General features: G+C 43.9%; 1 non-coding gene across 1 annotated transcript; it reads right to left on the minus strand.

Annotated features, from left to right (window-relative positions):
* Nucleotides 1–6,407: 6,407 nt before the first annotated feature.
* LOC115859975 (small nucleolar RNA SNORA48) lies at nucleotides 6,408–6,552 on the minus strand. The gene has a single exon (XR_004042291.2). It is a non-coding gene; the product is annotated as a small nucleolar RNA SNORA48 (small nucleolar RNA).
* Nucleotides 6,553–7,282: the final 730 nt, after the last annotated feature.

The raw sequence follows: 7,282 nt of genomic DNA on the forward strand, positions 1-7,282 counted from the left end.
TTTAAACCAGAGTTTAATTTAGAATCTTGAGACAGATTGTCCCATTGTGTTTCTCCCTCCTCCCCTCTTAGCCAGGCTCTGCCCAGTGTACACATCCCCCGGTCATCTGCCTTCTTCTGCCCACCCATTTCTACACTGCCCCATGCTTCCTGCCCCTCTCCTCCTTCTGTGGGTGTCCTCGTGCAAAGCCACTGGAACCTCCTTTCCACCGTCAACTGTCTACCCTGCAGCCTCAGCCTTGTGTTTTAATCACACCCATCTCTGCATCCCCTGGCCCTTCTCCCCAAAACTCTGTCTCCACTGGCAGCCCTCTCCAAGGGACAAGCAGGTACTATCACTCTCCTTGTTTCACAAATGAGAAAACTGACATGTACTTGTTCAAGGTCAGTCAGTTATAAGTGGCAGAACCAGGATTCAAACCCAGGCAGTGTGGCCCCAGTGGCCTCTCGACCACCAAGCCACACTGTGATAATACAGATGTGTGTGGTCTGTTTTTCCACATATAGCTAGGATTCCTCAGAAATGCTTTTCCAAGTTTTGTTTTATGTTTACTCAAAGGAAGAGTGTATCTTTAGGTATTCTCTAGAGAGAGGGCTTGCTTTTAACCACTTGTGTTGACCATGGATCAAAGGCACCAATATTATGCTGAATTCTACCTTCTAGACTCAAAGCTGGAGGGGTTTTCAGAGGTCTCATTAGACAGGTGAGAAGACTGGGACTTAGAGAAGGAAGGGAACTGGACCAAGCACTCACAGCTAGTCCAGTGAAAGGCCCAGAAGCAGGAGCCCTAAAATCTTGGCCTCGTCTCCAATGCCTTCCTTTGACACCAGGGTGCCTCCCAACATCCACCCTCAGTTTTTTTTTTTTTTTTTAATTTTTATTTTCAGTACATTAAATTTACTCATAAAAACATTCTAAAAATGTATAATTTTTCCTTTTTAACAAAGTCTGATAAAACATAAAACCCCCCAAAACAGAATACTTGACATTTACAATTCAAAATCAAATTAGCAGAATATTAAATACTTACAAAACTATATCTTTTAAAAATATTTATAAAGTTACATGCAATTTTGTAGAATTGACATAAAAGAATAGCTCAAACATGGGAGAATTTTCCTTCATTCCTAAAAAGAAAATATGTCAAATAGAAGCTGTGAAGATTCTTTTGCTTTTTTAAAAAAATAAATTTATGGGCTTCCCTGATGGCGCAGTGGTTGAGAGTCCGCCTGCCGATGCAGGGGATGCAGGTTCGTGCCCTGGTTCGGGAAGATCCCACATGCCGCGGAATGACTGGGCTCGTGAGCTGTGGCCACTGAGCCTGCGTGTCCGAAGCCTGTGCTCCGCAATGGGAGAGGCCACAACAGTGAGAGGCCCACATACCGCAAAAAAAAAAAAAAAAAAATTATTTTATTATTTATTTTTGGCTACGTTGGGTCTTTGTTGCTATGCGTGGGCTTTCTCTAGTTGCGGTGAGCTGGGGGCTACTCTTCGTTGTGGTGCGCGGGCTTCTCGTTGCAGTGGTTTCACTTGTTGCAGAGCACGGGCTCTAGGCACACAGGCTTCAGTAGTTGTGGCACGCGGTCTCATTAGATGTGGCTCACGGGCTCTGGAGTGCAGGCTCAGTAGTTGTGGCTCACGGGCTTAGTTGCTCTGCCGCATGTGGGATCTTCCCGGACCAGGGCTCGAACCTGTGTTCCCTGCATTGGCAGGCGGATTCTTAACCACTGTGGCACCAGGGAAGTCCCTGTGAAGATTCTTGAGTGCACGAGGTCTTCAGTTTCAGTACCAGAGTCTGTCTTTGTGCATCTAAGACCTTTACGTATGTGAAGGGCTTCTTACAACCCCAAGATGGACTGGCTGCCGCTCCCCTCCCTCCGAAAACAGTGTAGTGACATTGACCTTTGGCCTCAGCCAGCATGGTGCATAATTTGCGATGCTGAGTAAAAATACTCAGTTTGATTCAGAACCTCAGGACTTTTCAGCAATTGAGCCTCTTCGGTTTTAACCTCCGACCAAGTGTCAGATTTGTACACCAGCCCGAGGAAGCACAGCACTGGCTATTGGGACCAGGTAGTGGGAGGCCTGGCTCAGCTCAGCCCCCCTTGAGGGGTTGTGGTGCGAGCCATCTTGGGTGGTACCCATTCCCCTGGGTCGGAATGGCAGAAGTGAGAGCAAAGTGAGCCAATGTGTGGGTTGCCCGGGCTGCCTGTGTTAATGTCTGATGCCTGGGGAATAAGAAAGCCCTTCCTCTTTTGCCAGGCTCTTCCTCTTCTTGATCTCTTTTTCTTCCTTCTCAAGATCCTTTCCTGCAGAGGGAAAGCTAGTGATCAAATAGGCCTATGTGTCTTGATTTGGGAATCATTGAAAAGTGCGCCAATCAAGACCACCTTGCTCACCAGCTGCCTGAAATCCCCTCACCTCCTCCTCCTTTATCTTTTTAATATTTATCCTTTTTAAACGTGTTTTTTATTGAGGTAATATCAGTTTATAACATTACATAAGTGTCATGAGTATATTATATTTCTACTTCTGTAAACACTACCGCATGCTTGGCACCAAGAATTTCATTTCCATCCGTCACTATAGAGTTGATCCCCATGACCTGTTTTGCCCTCCCCCCTCCCCTCAACCCTGTCGCCCCTGGTAACCATTACTCTAGTCTCTGTATCTTCGTGTTTAGTTTGGTTTGTTTATTTATTTTGTTTTTTATATTCCACATAGGAGTGAAATTATAGGTTATTTTCTTTCTCTGTCTGACTTATTTCACTTAACATAATAACCTCAAGGTCCATCCACGCTATTGCAGATGGCAAGATTTCAACTTTTTCCATATATATATATATATATATATATATATATATACACATGTATTTTCTTAATAGGTCATATTTTTCCAGAACATTAAAATAGCTTACAAAATGAAAAATTGAGAAGGAGGTATATTAAAACTCAACCTTATTCTACATTTAAACATTTTATTTATACCAAAAAACAGAATTTATTAGACTGTTCTTTCCTATTAGACTGTAACTTTATTAATAAAAGAAATTCATTAATAAAGTTTCAAAGTCTGCTTCTTTACTTACCTTATTTTCAGTTCAGAACATTGCCATATTTGAGAATTTCCCTTGACCAAGTGACAATCTTAAATAATTTTCAATTAATTTTAGCTCACTGCAATTTCTTTAGGATCATGTCTTTATTTAAAAGTTTGAGATTTTGTTCATCACAGATTTTTTGGCATTAATTTTGATTTTTTAAACGATTGCATTAAATATCATTTATCTTGATTACTGAGTTTTCTTGGTGTCCCCTTAAATTTTGCACCCAAGGTGAGTGCCTCACTGACCTCACCCTAGTTGCAGCCCAGATGAGAATCTTCTGAAAACACAAGTATCAGGGAAGAAAGGAAACCAATTCATCCATTCAACAGTGAAGTCACTCAATCACCCATCCATCCATCTGTCCATCCATCCATTTTTTCATTCAACACATTTATTGAGTGCCTATTATGTGCCAGGCACTGTTCTGGGCACTTGGGATGTAACAGTAAAACAGATGAAAAACCTGTCTTCACGGGCCTGCATTCTAGTGGGTGGAAATAGACACTAAACAAGATAAATAAGGAAAGTACAGTACTAAGGGCTATAGAGAAGAATAAAGTGAGGAAGGGGTAGGGAACACCAGAAGTGGGGAGGAAGAACCTTGCTGGTAGAGCTCTGAGAATATGAAAAATGGATCCCTGGGGATCAGCGTTCCCAGCAGAGGTGGAGGTGAGGGGATGCCGATTGTGGCCACAGAGCAGTCAAGAGGCCCATTTGCCCACAGGTGTGTTTTGTTTGGCACTCACAGTGTTAAATATTTGTTTTGGATTTGGATGCTTTTAGATGGGCATGGCTTTATCCACAGGCCCTACTCTTCCCTATTGTATTGCACTCATTTGTGCACCAAGCCACAAAGATAATTATGTGCTCTAACTATGTCCTAGAAGCAATAGAGAGCCACAGGACAAGCGGACTGGGCAAAGGACATCCAGCTCAACCTGTGTGCATGAAAGATCAAGGTCAAGCACCCTCCACCCCCAGGTCCTTCACCACATCAAATCACAGTCCACAGCGCCAAAGTGGGGGGTGGTCCCCAGGAAGGGCTGGGGTTTAAGTTTTCCACCAATAAAGAGAAATGAGAACTCAGAGTCAGAAATAAGTTGAGTTGTAGAAACTAGGGGACATGGCATTTCTTTCAGATCTTAGGTTGTAGACTAAGAGTCACGTCCACAAGAGTGATATCTACCTGGCCTCTCCTATGTTCCAGACAACTTTGGACTCTAACCTCTATTTAATTCTCCCCGTAACTGCTCAAGCTCAATGTGATTTTCCCACTCGTGTTCTCCATGTCTCAGATGACGAAGCTGATGACTTGCCCAAGGATGTGCAGTGAATTCCTGGTGAAAGTGCCTCCAGATCCCATACATCCGCCTCCAAAGGGTATGTTCCTTGTTGTCAACCTTGCTGCCTGTTGTAGGGATGGAGTCCCTCACCCCACGCCATTGTTGCAAATGTTATCTAGGGTGTCCACATATGAAAATAATCCGGATGATCCTGCCGTTGTGACGAATACTTTTAAGAACATTCCTCTCATGTGAGCCTCAAAAGAACTCTGTGAATTAGACAGTGTCACCCCATTTTGCAGACAAGAGAACAGATGTAGTGATGTAAGATGACATTCCCAAAGTTATGCAGGAGGTTAGGGGATGTGAAGCCGGGCCAGAGTCCTTAACCAGCCCTGCATCACCTGTTCTGAGACAGGATTAGAAGCATGAGGTCTGCCCTCCTCAGCCAGGCTACTTGCCCCAGACTTTTTGCTGTGTTAGCCAACATGCCACGTGATGTATTGAAAAGGAAGGCTGTAATCCTCCATGCTTCCTCACTCTCACATCCGCTTGCAGCCTTAGATATTTCGATCATAGGATAATCGACAGTCACATGATCCGAGAGCTGGATGTGATCCAACAGCGGTTACCAATTCACAGCACATAAGGGTTTTCAATGAAGTTCTACCTCTTGTAACTGACCGGCCAGGATCCATGACCGTGTGCATTCTCTCCGTGAAACATACTGACTGCTGCTCCCTTGCGGGGAGTGGGGGGCACTGAATGTGCCACCAGAGGGTGCCCACACCTTCCGGGATGCCATATACAGTGGCATCTACCTGTTGACATGAATGTCACCCACACTGAGATGTATTTATTCCCAAGCCTGTTTAATGCCAGTTGTACCTTAACAAAATGTCACATAAACTGAGGACATGTGAATGTAAGAGAAAAAGAATTGTTTCTGTAAGAACCAAGTTGACAGTTTTGGAAAGACAGTAAAGGAGAGATCCTAAAATAAGATTGTTGAATTGGGTGTAGGCAAGACAACTGAATAAGTTGTTGCGGGGGGGGAGCATAATATCTGAAAGATTCCTGTACAAAGTTGTTTTCCAAGTGTTTAAGTCCTCACTTCACTCTACAGAAACTAAAATTAGAAATTGCAGACAAAGGCCTTCCCTGGTGGCGCAGTGGTTGAGAATCTGCCTGCCAATGCAGGGGACACAGGTTCGAGCCCTGGTCCGGGAAGATCCCACATGCCGCGGAGCAACTAGGCCCGTGAGCCACAACTACTGAGCCTGCGCGTCTGGAGCCTGTGCTCCACAACAAGAGAGGCCGCGATAGTGAGAGGCCCGCACACCGTGATGAAGAGTGGCCCCCGCTTGCCACAACTGGAGAAAGCCCTCGCGCAGAAACGAAGACCCAACACAGCCATAAATAAATAAATAATTAAAAAAAAATTGCAGACAAAGCATTAAAGGTGCGATTTTTGTACAAAAAGCAGAGTGGGGCAGAACCAGTCCTCCCAAACAGACTTATTCTCAGTGAAAAGATCTTGGCTGTCTGTCAAACTATTGGTGAAGGAATGTACATTTGGATGCTTTAGGTTAACAAAAATGTTTAAGATATATATATATAATTTAGAATTTTCTTCTTACATCTGCTTACACAGATACTTTTATGTTAATACATAAATATATATATTATACATATTAATACATATATATGTATTAATTTCAATGCAGTCTTTTTTTCTTTTCCTTTTTCTTCTGATTGGGTTCTCCCTCCCTTTCTCCCATCCATCTCCTGCCACAGGACGGTGGACAGTCCTTCCCTCAAAAACCATGATGACCACTGGGTCGAGTTGCTGCCATGTTTTTCTCCATGCTCATGTGTGTTGGCTCACATGCACATTGGGGACCGGGGGTGGGGAGGGTGGCATTATTTCTTCTTTAAAATGGAATGATTTAAAATTTTATAACCAATTTCCTGCACTTTGCTTTTTCTCATCAATTATTTTATTTATTTATTTATTTTATGTGCCCCAGCCATGAAACAGCTCTGGCCACCAACCCAGGCATCAAGCTACGATGAAGAAAGGACTAGACATCTGCTTTGCCCCTGACTGATACAAGAGCACCACCACCAATCAGGTGTCTCTTTGCCCATTGCCAGGGGGTTCTCATCAATTATTCATGGCAATCCCTGTGAGGCACCTGATATAGCTCCAATTTATTCTTTTTAATGGCTGTAGAGTATTCCCTGGCATGTCATAATATACTCATGGCATGTCATAATATACTCAATAATACCTCTTTTGAAGGACATTTTTTCTGTTTCTAGGTTTTGTTTTTTTCCACCATAAACAATTCCTTCTACATATTTGTGCACATAGCCATACATTCGGGTATTTTTATTTCTATAGGGTAGATTTTCAGGAGTGGAACTGCTAGGTCAACACGTTTATGTATTTTTTTTTATAATAATTTTTTAAAATTTATTTTATTTATTTATTTTTGGCTGCATTGGGTCTTCGTTGCTGCGCACGGGCTTCCGCTAGTTACGGCAAGTGGGGGCCACTCTTTGTTGCGGTGCAGAGGCTTCTCACTGCGGTGGCTTCTCTTGTTGCGGAGCTTGGGCTCTAGACGTGCGGGCTTTAGTAGTTGTGGCGCACGGGCCTAGCTGCTCCACGGCATGTGGGATCCTCCCAGACCAGGGCTCAACCCCCGTTCCCTGCCTTGGCAGGCGGATTCTTAGCCACTGCGCCACCAGGGAAGCCCAAGGATGTGCATATTTAAGGAACATTTTGTGTGTGTGTGTGTGTGTGTGTGTGTGTGTGTGTGTGTGTGTGTGTGTGTTACACGGGCCTCTCACTGTTGTGGCCTCTCCTGTTGCGGAGCACAGGCTCCG

This window comes from Globicephala melas, chromosome 1, assembly GCF_963455315.2.
Source record: "Globicephala melas chromosome 1, mGloMel1.2, whole genome shotgun sequence".
Classification (NCBI taxonomy): domain Eukaryota; kingdom Metazoa; phylum Chordata; class Mammalia; order Artiodactyla; family Delphinidae; genus Globicephala; species Globicephala melas.